This window comes from Phalacrocorax aristotelis, chromosome 3 (genome assembly GCF_949628215.1).
Source record: "Phalacrocorax aristotelis chromosome 3, bGulAri2.1, whole genome shotgun sequence".
Taxonomy (NCBI): domain Eukaryota; kingdom Metazoa; phylum Chordata; class Aves; order Suliformes; family Phalacrocoracidae; genus Phalacrocorax; species Phalacrocorax aristotelis.
In genome coordinates this window covers 19,583,093-19,601,276 of record NC_134278.1, presented here as the reverse complement: position 1 = coordinate 19,601,276, position 18,184 = coordinate 19,583,093, and positions in this window count along the sequence as shown.

Genomic DNA, 18,184 nt, shown 5'->3' with positions numbered 1-18,184 from the left:
ATAAATAAGAAGGAAATTAACAGAAAGTGTTGAAGGAAAAAAAAGTTTCACTGCAGTGTTTGAAATTGTATTAAAGATTTTTAGTTTATCCCTGCTTCTGATTCTTTGTTTGCTCACAGGGTTCATGTTACCAAAGGCAGCTAGGATAGCTGAAGCACCAATTACTGCAGGATTGGTAAATACCCAGGGTTTGCTATAGCTACAGCAGAAGCTTCATGGTTTGAACTCCTAGGCTCTATCTTTGGGTTATGTTACAAAAGTTAATTTACTTCTACTGATTTTTCCACTGCCTTTTCCCTCTTGCTGAGGTTTGTAACTGTGCACAGCATTTGCTCAGAATTCCCACTGCACTCCTTTCCAAAAGTGAGACTCTTCTCTCAATGAAGTCCAGGAAAAACCTGCCAAATGATTGAGCAATGGCACGACTTCCCATGCAACCTTCATCTACACTTGGCACAGAGGTAAATGGCAATAAAAAGAAGGCTTATACCTGTCGTTCCTGTAGCTTTTGTAAAATGAAGTGTTCTATGGCTTAGTGGATAGGTAAGATGCTCACACTTATTAACTAAAAAAATAAAATATACTGGTATAGCAAAAAAACATGTCAAGCATTGTACTCTTTGGGATGTGCAGTCAGAGTATGAGTTGAAGTTTTACACAGATGGTTCAAGGCCACTGTCATCATTTAACCCATCAGGAAGCTAAACACCACCCAGCCGTTCGCTCACTCCTCCCTCAGTGGGATGGGGAAAAGAATCAGAAAAAAAAGGTAAAACTTGTGAGTTGAGATAGCTTCAATTTGATATGATAGAAAAGGAAGGGGAAATAGTAATGATGATAAAAGAATATACAAAACAAGTGATGCACAATGCAATTGCTCACAACCCACTGACTGATGCCCAACCAGTTCCTGAGCAGCAGTCACGCCTCCCTGGCTAACCCCTCCAGGCTTTTTGTTCAGCATGATGTCCTATGGTATGGCATATCCCTTTGGCCTGTTTGTGTCAGCTGTCTTGGCTGTGTCCCCTCCCGGCCTCTTGTGCACCTCCAGCCTCCCCGCTGGCAGGGCAGTATGAGAAGCTGAAAAGTCCTTGACTTAGTGTAAGCACTGCTCAGCAGCAATTAAAACATCAGCATGTTATCAACATTATTCTTATCCTAAATCCAAAACACAGCACTGTACCAGCTAGTAGGAAGAAAATTAAATCTATCCCAGATGAAACCAGGACAGCCACTGAACTCTCTTTACAGCAAAGGTCTGTCCTATTGTGCCAAGAATTTAACAGCACAATGATTTTATCTACCTGTTGAATAGAGCAGAGGTACTTATTTACCTCTTGGATTAGGACTTTGCTTTACAGTGGTATTCCAGATCTGCTATGTATGTTACATTAGATGTTCATTTGAGATAAAGCCATGTGTAATCAATTCCTGAACAGAAGATCTGAGATGGAGAAAATATAATAAATGTTTGTTGGGGAAATCATAGAATCATCAGAAGGCTTAGGTTGGAAATGACCTTTAGAGGTCATCTAGTCCAACCCCCCTGCAGTGAGCAGGGACATCTTCAACTAGAGCAGGTTGCTCAGAGCCCTGTCCAACCTCACCTTGAATGTTACTAAGGATTGTGCCTCTCTGGGCCTCTCTGGGCCCCCTGTTCCAGTGTTCCACCACCCTCATTGTAAAGATTTTTTCTTATATCCAGTGTAAATCTAGCCCCCTTTAGTTTAAAACCATTACCCCTTGTCCTGTCACAACAGGCCTTGCTAAAGAGGTTGCCCCCATCTTTCCTATAGGCCCCCTTTAAGTACTGAAAGGCCACAATAAGGTCTCCCCTTATCAGCAGAAGAAACCCAGCCAGTGTTATTTTGGCTGGATTTACTAGTACCAGTTCAGCTCCAGCCATGCATATTTTGCTAGTTCCATCAGAGCCACTGAGATTCCGTATACAGCATTCCTCTGTACAGTGGTTCTGCAAAGACTCACTAGGTTCAACATGGTAGGACATAGATGCATGGGGAAAGATTCTCCAATATCTCACCCTGAGCCCAAACTGCAGAAACCAGGACTTTTGAGGATTCATTTAGGGAGATGCTGCAACAACTCTGCTAGAGAGAGCCGCAGCTGAATAAGGCTGGGTGTATTCAGATTTACTACTAAACAAAACATCGTTATGTCCAGTTGTTTTGCCCAAAAGCTAGCTGATATTGCCTCGGTAGGTTCATAGTGTGCAGCTCCCCTGAACGAGTTAGCATCTAAATTGCCTGTTTGGGATGGTTGATGAGCATGCCTGAATATTAGGGGTGAAATTGATAGCACAGCTCAAATGCATCTACACCCATGCATGCAGCATGGGCAACAAACAGGAGGAGCTCGAAGCCATTATGCAGTGGGATAGCTATGACTTAGATGCCATCACAGACACATGGTGGGATGATTTTTACGACTTGAGTGCTGCAACGGAAGGCTATAAGCTCTTCAGAAGGGATAGGCAAGGGAGGACATGTGGTGGGGTGGCTCTATGTGTTAGGGAGTGTTTCGATTGCATAGCGCTCAATGAGGGTGATGATATGGTCCTGGACAGCGATAGGATGAGAGGAAATGGCCTCAAGTTGCTTTAGGGGAGGTTTAAGTTGGATATTAGGAAAAATGTCTTTACTGCAAGAGTGGTCAGGCATTGGAAGGGGCTGCCCAGGGACGTGGTGGAGTCACCGTCCCTGGAGGTGTTCAAAAAACCTGTAGACATGGCACTTCAGGGCATGGTTTAGGAGGCATGGTGGTATTGGGTTGACATTTGGACGTGTTTATCCTAGAGGTCTTTTTCAACCTTAATGGTTCTATGATTCTGTGGTTCTATGAATATCGCCTCGAACTGTGTCGCTTACCAAGGTCAAATTTTTCTAGAGAACAAACCTAACAATTTCACAGAGTAGATGACAGTTCTTTTGACCAGGTTAGTGGCCTGACAGGGTATAATTTACTAGTACAGGTGTAGCTACAAACTTCAGTTTAGAACTGGATCCAAGATGCCTGCCTTATTATCCATGGAGCCATGTCTAATTCACCACCAGAAAAGGATATTTTTGGAACACAAAGTCAGAGCTACTTACAGAGAGTTTGGTGCAAGTAGGATTAACACCTCTGATTCCTAATGGACCTGAGCTTAGTTAGTGTAGTCAGCAATGATACTGCACAGTGTTTGCTTGCCTTCCCTTATTCTGGGAACAAAGAGCTTTGTGTAAAAGTAGCTGTGTGTAAAAATAGCTTAAATCAAGTAGGCTTCATCCTGTCTTCTTTCCTGGACCGGAGAACAGTACAGCTTTCAAGGCAGTAGAGCTTTGCTTATGTGGTATTGTGCTTTAAGCAGAAACATTTTGGGGCTTGGGGTTTCTCTGCACTCTGTGACCTGGATAATCTACATTGATAATCTCTTTGCAGGTAAACTAGAGAGGGCTGCAGTTTCATTAAACTTATGAAAATATATTGATGCTTGCAAATATCCAGAAATATGGGTTCTCAACCCATTTTGTAGATCTGGGGACAAAATGTCATTGACATTTAAATTTAATTTATTTGTCCCATGCATTACTTTTGCACATTAAGTACAGATTTTTATAACAATGAGAAAGAATGACTGGTAATAAAGTATATGAAAGCGCATTAGATATTCCTGAAAGTGTCTGCCTGTCTGTTTCGGTATATAAAATATGATCTTGGCCGAGTTTGACTGTGAACTAGAGAATAAGAAGAAATTAAAAGTGCTAGATATTATTTTAAGGTGGTTTTCTTTTTTTTAATGTCAAATAAAATATTGAAAAGACTAAGGGGGAAGGAAGTGGAAGAGAAAAGGGGAAATGAGCAGAGTAAATTAACATGAACAGGCAGGTCCCCTGAACATGAGCCCTGTCAGGCTTCTGCTGCACAACAGGAGCCCAGGCAGAGCCCCGCCATGCCCTACACTGGGATGCGCAACTGGGGCTTGCAGACAGCACCACATGCCAGACCAGCCTTTGCTTCACCCACCCACACTCAAGGCTTAGCATTTGCTGGTAGCTTAAGCAAGCACCTTCCCATGACTCCCGTGGTCATCTAGTCATGCTGGGTGGTGTAAGCAAAGCAGAGCCAAGCCCAGCAACTTGAGCTGGACCAGTACCATGTTTCTGGCCAGGGCCACCTCATGCTGCCTGGGGACAGAGCGGGTTGGGGCCCACTCTGCTTTGGGGCTTAGAAGAGCTTATCTTTGTGGAAGTGAGCTGTGCTGGGCCAGCTGGCTTTGGAACTAGAGAACAAGCCTTGGCCCAGTAGGGATACTAGCACAGACAGAGCTCTAGATACTCCATTTTGCTGCTTAATTCCTAACTGGGTTAAGATGACATGTAGACAAATGTGTATCCTTTGAAGAGTTTTTGTACTTTTTTAGCATAATAAATGCACAGACCTATAGAAAATAATGAACACACTTACAGACATTTCTTTATCACAGTTTCCTCTCAGCACTCACAGGAGCTTTGGCCAAAGACAGCATCCTTTCAAGATTCCCTGACTCCTCGTTCCTATAAATGTTTTTCTTTCCACTGAATCATGTTCTTTCAATCCCCCCCTTTGCTGCAGACTACTTTTCTATGATTTTGGCTGGTCCTGCATTTACAAGAGATTATTTTGCTATGAAAACGTACATTGAGCTTCCTGTCTCCCATTTAAACCTTACCAACCTGCTGTTTGTGAGTCTCAAAATTGTATGCACTATCATTCTTTTGTTCAGCCTTTGGGGTTTTTCCACTCTCAACTTTTTCTTTTTTAGCAGAAATTTTGAATTACTGGTTCTCCTAGCCCAGTTCAAGGTACTCCTATCAAAATGAGATGTTAGGAAGCTAAATATTACCCTGTTCTTCCAGACCTTGCATACAGCAATGACAGTAACTGGCTTGTTCCATGGTGAAGTAAGTTCATAATCAAAATCAAAATAAATGTTTGTATTACTTCTTCTTAAAGGAAGAGTGTGTCTTATGTTATATTTAGTATATTTATTATATCCCCAAATAATCAGTTTATTGCTCAGTGGGTGAAAAATGAGGCCAGGTATTGTAGGGTGGAAAGATAAGAATTTTCTGGTGAAAAAGTCTGAATAGAATATTTATAAGACACCTAGGAATAGTTTAGAATATATTCAGAGCTCTCCAAGTAGATCTGATCACTGCAGTCACTGAAGCCTAGAGAACAATTCAGATGAGCCAGTACTTCAGGGTGAGCTGAATTTCCCTTTCCTCTCCATTGACTACATTGACCATATTTCCCTTGTCTACACCTGATGCGTCTACATTTAGCTCATATAGAAAACCATGATATGAACAGCTAAGTTTAAATATATGGGTTACTTACTTATGCAAAGTTGTCTGGTAACTTTTAGGATAGCACGTTTGGCCTTTCAGGAGCTGCTCCAGAAGGCATGAGTCTCATGCAGGTATCGTGTCACATCTGTCAGCTCCGTGCAGATATCCTCAGAGATACCTTATGGCTATAGACTCCTATTTTTAGGCAACCTAAACATAAACAATAAAACACTTGAGTCTGGAGAGAAATTCCACCACTTGTCTGACCATCACCAAGTGTTTTAATTTCTTTAAACCTAGTTCTGTTGAAATCATAGAATCACAGAATCATTTAAGTTGGAAAGACCTTTAACCTCCAGACTAAACCCCAGTTCCCTCAGCCGCTCCTCATAAGACTTATTCTCCAGGCCCTTCACCAGCTTCGTTGCCCTTCTCTGGACACGCTCCAGCAACTCAATGTGTTTTTTATAGTGAGGGGCCCAAAACTGAACACAATATTCAAGGTGCGGCCTCACCAGTGCTGAGTACAGGGGCACGATCATTTGTTGCTGGCCAGAGTATTTCTGATACAAATGAAGGGGACCAAATTTACATCCATTTCCTGTTTCTCCTTGTCCTAGAGTTAATATAAATTTCTATTTTATTGTGGGCATACCTGGATAACTAATTGATGCTTACTAAATTTTTTGAGATCCTTCCACGAAAGAAAGCAAAGCAAGATTGTTGCTGCTGTTTGGGAGGAGCCAATGGAATAAGGATTCTGTCTGTTGTTTTCCCACCCTGCCAGCTTTCTCAGGCAGAACACCATCTCATTTACATTCTCTCACCTTTATGGTTAAATGCATATAAAGTAAAGATAATGAGTCAGTTCTGCCCTCACATTGGCTTGCTTGCCTCTCCAGGGCCAGTAGTATCACATTGTTCCCATTCAAGGGAGGAAAGGACTTGATAAAAGCCATCTGACGCTTTGTTACTTGAGGATTAATCGTCTGAGAAGCCCCTTAAGTGAGATAGCGTGGAAGTGAGGACCAATACAAATGTAAGGTAGAGCAGAATGTGACATTCTACTTAGAAGAAAAGGAAACAAGGCAGTGTAGGATCAGCTTTACCTATCCATTTCTTATAAGGATATTTATAACTTGCTTCTTCCACTGAGAATTTGATTCTAGTTATTTGTGCAGTGAAAGAAATGTCTTTAATTTACCAGGAAATGCTATAATTCTATAATGCTGTGGTTAATATGTGAGAAGGAGTTTAGCTCTGGAAAGGTGTCAGAAAAACTGGAGGCAAAAAAACACTCAGAGGTTCATCATAATCTTCCAATCCAATCATTCCTGCACTTGTTTTTGCTTTGGTTCAATTTTTGGTCATCAAATTGGAAACTGTCAGGACAGCAATTAATGTTGTTTCTCTAAATCTTTATGTATGACAAAAGGAAATCACTCATCTCTATTGCCAACCCTGGGGGGAAGGGGGAATAACAACCAGAGAGAATGTAAATTCTCTTAAACTGCTATAGCAAATACTGTTGGATCAATTAGTATGATTGACATGAATGAGCAATGGGCCCTCCTGGCAAAATGCCATTCCCAGTCTGGGTCTGAGCTGCAGCTCTGTAGTGCAGTTCTGCTCTTAGGATTCTTAAACTGCCTGGTATATCAGTATGGAATTGTTTTCACAGGACAGAATCCTAACTCTGATTGAACTAGTTTGGGCTTTTTTTATTTTTATCTTTACCTATATCAGCATTTCTTTGACTGGAAAAGTCCCTGCTGCAGTCCATGTTGTTTTTCTACCGATGCCATTAGTGCTTTCTAAATATTTAACATTTCTTTACCATGGATAGCAATTTACTTGCAGAACCATATTTATATAATGTATACAGTTGCATCTAGTTAAATGTTTGGAAATGGTTATTGTTTCTTTACAGGTACACTGTAACAGTGCACTGAAACGTCTGGCTTTGGCCCTCAGCACTGTACTGCAGCTCATTTAACTTCACCTGCCTGGAGTTTCAGTCATTCTGCTTACACACGACTCACACATTCTCAGCAATGCCCTTGCTTTCACCTACACGGTTTCTGTTAAAGTCAGTAGCAGAACTGATAGAAACAAACCATTGAAACCAGTTTTCTCTGGCAACTGCTGCTTTGAATAAATAATATTTTTTTCTTAAAATCACATTGATATGATAAATATTTATTAAAAATGGAAGGAAACAATCTTGAAAATAAAAGGGTTTAATTTTAACATTTTAACAATAATAGATTTTTAATCTTAGCTACAATTTAAAAATATATTAAAGCAAGCCTCAATAAGCAGCATTTGTAATTCAGCAAAATAAAATATTTAAATCTTATCCTAGGAAGGTGTTTCTATTTTGCCTGAAATTTGCCTTTTTTTTTCCCCTGAAATTTGCTATTTTAACTGAAATAAGTTACAAAAAATTTCTAAGCAAGAATTTTCATTTTCTGAACTGCTCAGTATTAATCTTGTAGGTCATTGGTATTCCCTGCCATTTCACGTCAGTACCAGAACTGCATGGCTTTTTTTGAACTGTGATATCTCTATATCTGAAATACATATTATTTCATCAGGTGGTCTCTGCTGAAAGGAAAGGTTTAGTATTCTTATAAAAAGCTCCTTTAGTGTTTGCAGAAAGTCACCTCAGTCATTTGTAATTTTGTCTTCTTAAGTTCACTTTGTTTATCTAGTCCTATCTTATTTTTTTGCCATATCTGTATCTATGTTCTCACATACATATTTATATATAATAGATTTGAAGCAGCCTAAAATTGAAACTATTTAAGAGAAGAAAAAAAAAGAGTAAAATTTGTTTAAATACTCATGTATTCATAGGTTTTGAGAGCTGGTTTGGTAGAAATTCTTTCAGCTTTCTCCTCAGACATCCCTAGTAAATCTGATTCAATCAGTTTTTTACGACTAGGATGCTCCTTCCTATCTGTTGTTTTGGGAGTTTTTTCAGTGACAGAAGTAAAATCCTTTCACTTTGGTTAAAGGAAATAATATTGCTGAACTCTTTCTAATACAGCAATGAACTCCAGAACTAACTGTTGTCACCTATCTAATTTCAGGCACTGGGGACACCTGGGTGTTGGTTGAAGCTCTAGACTAGTCAGAGTAAGCTTTTGTGTAGGATGGAAATATGGGAATGTTTTGAGATCCAGCTACAACCTGGATCCAGATTTTAAAAGAGGTTAAACAATAGATGGGCCCAAAAGATTTACATCTCTAGGGTTTCAAATCTAGATTCAAGTGTTTGCATCTTGAAACATGCATAAAATCAACATAACAACTACTTTATTTTTGAGTGATCTTTTGTTCCCCTACTGCTCGTTTTGCAAAGTGAGAATCAAGATCATTATTATTATTATTATCATCATCATCATCATCATTATTATTATTATTGCCATTATCAGCATTTATATTGTGGTACTGCACAGAATCCCCAGTCCTTCTGAGGCCCAGATGAAGGAGTAGAGGAAAGGTGCAATCAAATATATACCATTTTTCTAGTCAATGGCAATTATTGTTGTTATCAGCAAATAGTTTTCGACACCAATTCTTTTCCTCAATCTGTTTATTATTAATAGTTTGGCTTCTTATGAGCATGCAGAAACATAAAATGCAAAATAAATAATAATAATTATAACACATATCGTGTGCCTTGCATTCTGGTATTTTATTTATTATGCTTTAAATATTTGTACAGGAAATAATTTTACTAAAGGTTCAGGTATCATGATAATGAAGTTTTGTTTCCTATCAGTTTATACTCAAGGGATTTGGGGGGGTTTTTTGTTTGTCTCGTTTGTTTGTTTGTTTGTTTTGTTGTTTTTTTTCTTTTTAATTTCTGATAATTATAAATCTTTTAGGCAGTTTTCTGCTCATGGCACATGGCAGATTCTCTTCTCCTGAATTTAGACAAGTTGGTTTTACTCTTGAAACTATTTAACTGCATAAACAACGCACAAATGATGCCCAGTACATAAGAATGTGAAGCATGCAGACTTGTCTAGTAGGCATCTCTGGAATAACATATGTCCTAAAAGTCAGCTTGCCATCACTGGGGAAATGGTGACATGTCTGAGGCACTGCTGCTGACATTGCATGAGGTTAATGAATGACAGTGCCAAAATGCCAGCACTTACCTTGTCACCGCCAAAGAGCTACAATTAAATTGCCCCTTAAAGAACTGACAAGTGACGAAAGGGGTTTCAGTGAAGGTCATGAGTATCTAAGATTTCTATTCCTTTGAGCCCTGCTGTAATTTCTGATTTGCCACAAAGAAATCACAAGAAAAATATCCTCTATAACCCAGCAGTCTTCCCACAGAATTATTAAATTACTGGGACACAGTTAGTATTAAACCTGTAATATTAAGACTTATTGCACAGCACCACAAGTTTACACACTAAAACTATTCTGTGTCCTAAGTTATACTTCTTTCTTGGCCAGCAGTATCTATAAAAAAGAAAGAAAGCTCTCCAAAATGCATTAGAATGTTCTTTATGAATGAGCACAGAAGATTTTTTTTTCTTCTGAGAAAGACATGATTTGTATCTCCCATACGAAGGGAGGATGGGTACTGTCTAACAAAGGTTTGACTGTGTATCCACTGACAGCAGAGGATGGAATGAATGTACCTCTTGTGCTGATACTAATCTGAGCAAAATATTTCAGACTTTTTTTTCTTTCATTAACCAGGCAAAAATCCTATCAACAGAATTTGGTTTCCAGGGTTTAAATGGACAGTTTCAAATGAAGATAATTTTTTAAAGCCCTTATCTTTCTTACTGCATGGCAAAAGTAAACCACATTCCTAGAACATATGTCAAACTTTATTTACATATATCTCAGAAAAATGAGTGAAAGTATTTGTTCTATGTTACTTTTACCATGTGTATGAGTCCTTGCAATACTAGAAATTAATTTTACTCGTTTGAGGGACAGGGAGATTTATTTATATTTTTAGACATTAATTGTGAGAATGCTTTGGACTTGAGTGTGAACTCAGAACTGAAAGGCAGGTAGAAGAAATGAACACAGTATTAAGCAAACCAGCAAGATAAATCTTTCTGTCTGAGCTTTGAAAAAAATGTATGTGAAGGGTCTATAAAATGGAGAAAGGTAGGGGTTTTCCCCTCAGATAGCAGAAGTTGCAGACCACAGAAGTGTCCACCCAAAAGCAGTGATGTGGAATGAGGAGGTAGAGAAAAGCCACTGTCAGCTGAGTGACAGAAGCAGGCAGAGAGGAAGGCAAAATCAGTTAAACAGAGAAGAGCTAGTCCATGGCAAGCTCTGAAGTGGGGAGAACAGCTTTGTATCTTCCAGGGGACCCCAAAGGAACACTGAATTTTGTGACACTAATTGCTGAGTTTTCTGAAAATGAAGCACTCTGCTTCAAGAATGGAGTTCACATTTATTGACTTCAGTGTTAATCCTCTGAAATACTGGACTTTCTCTTGCCTGGAGCTGGGGTCCTCCAGTAATCCTGCAGTTAGGGAGCATGGTGCGACTGCTGTTGAGGGTCCAAATACCCACTCTGCATTACGGTAGAATCTGCATTATGACTTCTTTCTAAAAAGTGGTTGGACTAGGAGAGAATTATATGATATTTTGTTGGTTTGTTTTTTTTTTCAGAATGGCCCAGTGATAACAGCATTTTGCACAAATTAGAAATCCCTTATCCGCATACCCAAAATTCTATCTTTTGTTCAGAGTCTTTAAATGCTAAACAGCTAAGAAGTTTCTCAATCAAAAGCTTCAACCTAAGACTACCCACTTTCAGAGGGCTGCCTCCATCATTGATTCACAAATCCAAGCTGTCACAGAATCATGGTATCATTTAGGTTGGAAGGTACCTCTGTATGTCATCTAGTTCCACATCCTGCTCTAAACAGGGCCAATTTTAGTCAGGTTGCTCAGGACTTTTTCACATGAGTTTTTAATGTCTTTGAGGACAGAGATTCCAGAACCTTTCTCAGCCACCTGTTCCAGTATTTGACTCAACTGTTGTGAAATTTTTTCCCCTACTGTTTGATTTTAATTTATTTTGTTGTAACCTGTGTCCATTGCCCCTGCTTCTATCAATAAGGACTTCTGAGAGGAGTTTGGCTTCATCGCATCTAAACACAAACCTCTCTTAGCACCTGTGCAGACATTGGCATCCACATAGTATTTGTGCTGTACCTCTCTAGGTGTCTCAATGTTGGGTAGTCCTTCAAAGACACCAATATGAGTCCATTTTGTCCTTGCAGGTCACCAACATTCATTTTGAATTCTGATCATCTCCAAATTCTTTCATACTGTCAGAGAATATCAGAACAAGTCACTTATCACTGCAAATGCAGAGATGTAGGTGGAGGCTGCTGGTGACTTGTGGTTTCCCCCAAAGAGTACTAACTGAGCTGGCCCAGAACTGAGGTAAACGACTCAGAGCTAACTATATGTGAACAAGTATCAACTGTGACCTCAGACATGACCTCTGAGGCATTCCTGCAAAGGGTAGAGATGCAGCCATAATATCATAGTGGAATATTTTAGGTATAATAAATGTAAGAAATGGTTTGGCATTAAAAATGAATGTTCTGGACAGCTGTTTGTCATACCTAAAGCCAAGCAGCAGTTCTTCGCTTTCCAGTCAATCAGATTAACCCATTTACAGTACATTGTCAGACTCTCAGGGCCACCCTTGGAGTAAACTAGAACTTTTCTTTAGAGCGTAATTTATGTCTTACGTCTCATATGTGGGAAAAGTGATACATATCTCCAAATGTGACTACGCTTAATTTCAAAATCTTACTCATTAATTTGCAATAATGAGGTGTAATGAATATTTATAGAAGATTTTATCTATACCTATTAATTTACCATGAAATGCCACCGATATCTCTGCATTTTGAATTAATAACACAAGGCAGAATTAAATGGAAAACCAATAAAACTTCTGTTTGCCATGTGAGGCTTGAATATTTTGTTTAAAGCGTAATATGTTCTGTATAAATGGGAGTTCAGTATGTAGTTCACTGGCTACATCCTAGAGCACTGAGTGACTCCATGGATGTAATTTTACTGCTAGTATGGGTCTTCATTTTTCCCCTTGTATTTTAGGCATAAGCTAAAAACCCCCGAATCTCTGCACTTAGTAGAAACTGAATGTCCTCACTTCCAGCGGTTATTGTAAGACTTTCAAGAAATCTTTCACTTGGATTAAAGATCAAAGGAAATCTGTGATTATAACTCATATAGTTTTCATCATTGTCTTTGACAAAAGGTTTCAATCTCAGTCACCAGTCATTATATATTCAACTACATGAGACTCTATTTAGTTCGGCAGTGTTCTCCCCTCTTTAACTACAACTTTATATATTATTTCTTTAGCTACACAGTTTCTATAAAGAGTAGTTGATTTAAATGTTTTGGTTTAATTTTGTTTAATGGAACAAAAATTGCAGCAAATTCTGCAATGTGTTGAATTTATCTAATGATTGTATTCCAAATGTGAAAATATTAGTAGATGTATTCAGGAAAAGAGGGTGATAAGAAAGAACAAACATGTTCATAACATTTTATTCTTTTTTTTTTCCCCTTTTGTCAAGATAGATTTCTCTTGAGATTTCTAGTAAGTTGAGATGTGGAAGTAACTTCTGGTCTTCAAAATTCACAAGCATTTTATATTCTCTAACTGTGTTTTCTGCATGAGGGAGTAAGTCCAGCTAAATTGCTCAAACTCACCAGACTAAACACTTTGGACAGTATAAAGTTATTGAGTCTGAAAACATTTACAAAACATTCTGCATTAAAGATTGGTGTCTAACATGGATCATTCTTGCTTGTACAAATTAAATAATAATAATACTCCATTACTGTAAATCTAGTTCAAGGTTTTTGTCTGTAACTACAAAAGTACATATACTGAAACAGAAATGTCCAAATATAATGCTGACACTGCTTTTGTTATGCTATAAAGCTCAGCCCTAACCAGGGGTGTTTGCTCTATTTTATTAATTCTCTACCTGATTAAGTCTATCAGTGCTATCTATTAAGTGCTATCTATTAAGTCTATTAGTGCTATCAGAAGAATTTGGGTTCCATTAGACAGAATTCAGTTAGAGAGTCTTCTTGGGAGGCGAAAAGCCTTTCTCCTGGGAGGTCTGGTTACAGAAGCTAGACAGAAGGACCTGGAAAGGGGCTCCTGAAGGTTTTTAGCAGGGGGAATGTTGGTTGAGCTTTTTTCCACAGTTTGCAAAAAGAAAACTAGCCTAGAAATAAGTTTTTCTGCATGGGCAGCTATGTTCTCTCAGAATTTTGAAAAACACGCTGTATGTCTCTCAGAAGGCATGTGAAATGTGAAAGTATATGACAGCCAGATATAAGCACAGCTACTACTGGAGCATAAACAAATATATTTTTCCATCAAAAATGCCTATATTGAAGCTTTGTGTTTAGCTCAGCTTCTCAAACCTTTAAAAGACATTTCTAAACACTGATTTGAATTCTAAATGGCTTCTTATGTGGGCTGTATTTATGCCTCTTTGCTAACTGTCAGAAGCTTTCACAAAAGTTCTTTTTTCATTCACACAAAACGTTAGGAGCAAGTCTACACCCATCTTTACCTGCAGACTTGGGTAACTTGGTATATTAAAAATGAGTACTTCACTATTCATCCCTCATCTTTCATTTGTCTCCCATCTTACAAGCTTCATTTGTCAGACCAGAAAGCAGAAAAAAAATGTTTAATGACAAAGATAACCAATCATGCAACCAGGTAGTAGGCAGTCCATAGTTCCCACATAAAAAGCCTACATGCTTAACACAAGGAAATTCAGCAAATGCCTAGATACCATAACTCATTTTTGTTAAAAACCAGTTTGTGTTATCTTTCTTTTTCCTTTCTACAGTATCCTTAATACTGAAATCCTTATAATAGGTCTTGACTTTTGCAATCTCTTCCTGCCACGCTTCGGTTTTCATATACTTGTACAACTCATGGACACCATTATTCCCTGCTATTTTCCTGAAAGGAAACCATTTTAAAATAGCTCCACCTTGGTTTGGGGGTAAAGATATTCAAGGTCATGTCTCATTATACAGAAGGATAGCAGCGGATGCCCTTACTTGTCCGGGCCACAAGAGTTGTTTGATTAGAGGTACATGGCTGACACTGTGATGGACTGGAACTAGGCCTAGGACTTTGGTTTTGACCCTTATTTATTTTTAACTGTGGTGCCCAAAACAATGCACACTGGCATGCCCAAATAGCAATATTGATTTCAAATGCAGACACAAATAATTTCAAATTAATGAGAAGGTTTGGGGGGTTTTTGGCCATCATTTAGTGGTAACCTGCATGTTCTTATGGAAAATAGTGGAGAGACTGGGGAAGCTTAACGGGAGGATAAAAATATGAGCACTAGATGAAAACACTGAACAGGCTCTTGCAAAGTGACTGGGAAAAACAGAAAGCTCCATGGCTGAAAAGGCGATTTGGATTCATGAACAAACACTGTCCATTGAATTTTGCTGCATTCAGAAAATAAAGGTTCTTGCATTCTTGAATGTAAACAGTACTGCATCCGAACTACCCCCCTCCATGGTCAATTTCTCTTCCTAATGACACCAAACTTAACTGCTCAGTACAAAACATCATAATGATATTTTTATGAAACACAGGCTGTTCATGCTCAGTTCTGAATGAAACAGCTGAAAATAAAAAAGGAAAAAAAAAAAGCCAGTGCTGAGATGAAGCACATGTACTAAATGAAATAGCATCTCTGTAAATAATACTTTAACAAAAGCTGCTGGTAGGGAAAACCATAATGACAGAGCTGTAAGAGAGTGATGGGCTTGGACCTAGTCTTCGAAATTGAATATCTTGAGCAATGCACTTCTCTGGCAATTTCATGCATTTTCTCAGCTAATCTCACATGACCAATATCAAGCTTGTCATATTGATTTTAACGGGGAGGTAAAAAAAAATGGGAAGGTAGCTTGCCTTTGTCAATCCTGAACACGGTTGCCAGGCAACTTGATGACTTGACTTGGGATGGATTGTTACAGTGACCTGACTAAATACCCCCAAATCACCCGAGAATTTGTAAAGAAAATACAGCAAAGTTGAATTATTGCTGCAATAATAAGTATTACATTTCCTGTTTGCTTCTATAAAGAATAATATATACAAGATGTTCTTGTTATAAAAGGCAAAGAATATTTTTGTGCCGATTAAACATGGATAGAAAAGAGGAAGAACAGTCTATTTGGCTTTGAAAACTTTTCTAATTTACATTGTTTCCATTTAGAGTGCTAAAACCAAAATATATAATTAATTTAATGTAATTTCCTTGTTACAAATAGGGACTGTTTGTTAGATATACCATTCCAGAGGGCTGAGTAGGACATGTGTGCAGATTAAGTTAAGAAGTTATAAAGAAAAATTTTGAAATGCTGGTTTATTTGACAAATTTTGATCTTCATTTTGCTGTAAGTAATGCTTTGTATTTTCAGACTGAGATTCTAAATTTAGTTACACTGGGTATATAAAAAAACACTGCTAATATTAGTTTTTACTACAGTCAAAGCCTGCTTTCAATTACTTTTTAACTTTGCCAAATACTAACCATACAGACACTGGGTGAAATCAGGTGAATCTTGGTCAAATACCAGCTGAAATGATTCAACCATTGTTTTGTAGATCAATCATATCAAAGATGTTTGAATTTCTGTTTGCACCAGCAAGTGCAAGCAAAAGCAAGACAGCCCTATTTCTAACAGTGTCTTGTTCTGATGCACCTGATGTTTTCAGAGTTTTAACTTAATTGAGTCATAAGAAGGCAGACTGTGTTACAGTCTGAAGGGTACTGTGCTCTCTGTAGAAATGAAGCATCTGAGCGAGAGATGTTTCTTACCAAGAGATACACAAAACAGTTGAAAATACAGAAAGGTTTGTGAATTATTTGAAGCTGAAGAGTGTACTTTACAATTTCCTTAATTTATAGAGGCCTTTGTAAGATTGTAGTTGGTATGTGAAGCAAAACACTTTGAGGAAAGCACATCGGAGGATGCAAAATGTACCAGTCCTAAACTTAGAAATTGCCATGTAAGTACACTCCAGACCGAAGCTGTCTGTGGGTAGCTTTGTTATTGTGGGCTTTCTCCAGTGAGAAGTTCATGAAGAAAGATCTGCTACAGAGAGGCATATGGAGCTGAGAGTGATAGTTCATTAAATGACGCAAAACCAGTATGTGGAACTGTACCTCCTGAGGCAAAAAAACCCTCAGACTTTGGAATTAGGTGAAGTACCGTAATGGATTGTATCTCTTTGCACTAATGCATATCTTAGATATTGGCAGGCTTTGGAAAACTGTTCTTGGACAGAGCAGTTGATTCTTCACTAAGGAAGGCTAGAGGATAACGTTTTACAAACTTATAGTTGAGATATTAATCTTAGAAATAGCAGAATTTATACTAATGGAAAATAATAAGAATCCATAAGAGTATATGCAAACTTGGTGCCACTAGATCTCAGTAAGACTTAGTGTTTCTCATTTCATATCAGATTGCCCCCAAGCAATTCAGATTAAGATGAAGATTAAGCAATTCAGTCAAAGGTGAAGGCAAGGTTTAATGTAAGAATCATAAAGATGACAAAGAACTGTTTAGGATAGGCCTCAGGGAATTGTACTTAGAAGGAGTTATCAGAAAATAGAGGTGTCTTACAAAGAAAGATTGGGGCCAATACTTTTTAATATTGCAGTCAGTGACTAACTCAATGCTGCAGAGAAGGCTCTACCCCCTGGTTGGAGGAGAGACCATGGCCAAAATGATGGCCTACTCTTTGAGTTTGGTGCAATCTGAGGACCACGCTAAAAAATAGAGCTTGACCACCTTGTGGGCCAGTGTAACAGAAATCTGGTTAAATGTTACAGAAGAAAAATGAGAAATCAGACTTTTGCAGACCAAGCACAAGAAAAAAATTCAATTTCTAATACTGACAAAAAGGAAAATAAACCAAAACAAACAAACAAAGCCCCAAAGACTATAAAATTGGTTGGCAAATTGCTCCTGGAAATTAAAAGAAATTTCATAACCATAAGATATCCACAGTTTTCAGTAATCTTTCAAGGAGAGTGGCGAGGACCTACAATGTTTCAATATGAAGCTTAATAAGTCTATACAAAGATTGTGTGACACACTATAGATGATTAAGTGTTCAAAATAAAACCTTGAAGATTAGTCTCTCTGTTATTCTTGAAATGGAGTTTAAAGGAATGGAATAAAAACATTTTTAGTCATATATTTATGCTGAAAATATATTTTAGTCATATGTTTATATTGAAACAGCTATATACTTCAGGTCACATTTGCAAAAGTGAAGAAAAGTGAAGAAAATCATATTTTTCCCTTTCTCCATAGCATGGTTTCCTTCCTCGGGTGAAGTGGGGATTAGCCACAAGACTATATGCTGGGTGGAGTGCTCTGAAGCGCCTCACGATACTGAGAAACTCACATGTAGCTGGCGTGCCCTTCCAGTGCTCGGCATTGAAGTGACTGCCAGATGCTGGAACAGGAAGCTGTTTTCCCAAGGTCCGAGTCTTACAAACAATTTTTTTTCCATCAGTACCATGGTCTGTAATTCATGTGTTCAATCGTATCTGCTGCTCTTCAGTGGCATGTTGTGGGATTTTTTGACTTTTGTTCTTCAATACATAAGTTTGTAAACATGGTGAATGCTGTTTGTCTGTTGTGGCATGGGAGGGTAGAAAATAGAAGTTTATTTTACAGTGACCTGTATAATAACAATGTGAACAACATGGTTCAGGTAGATTTTT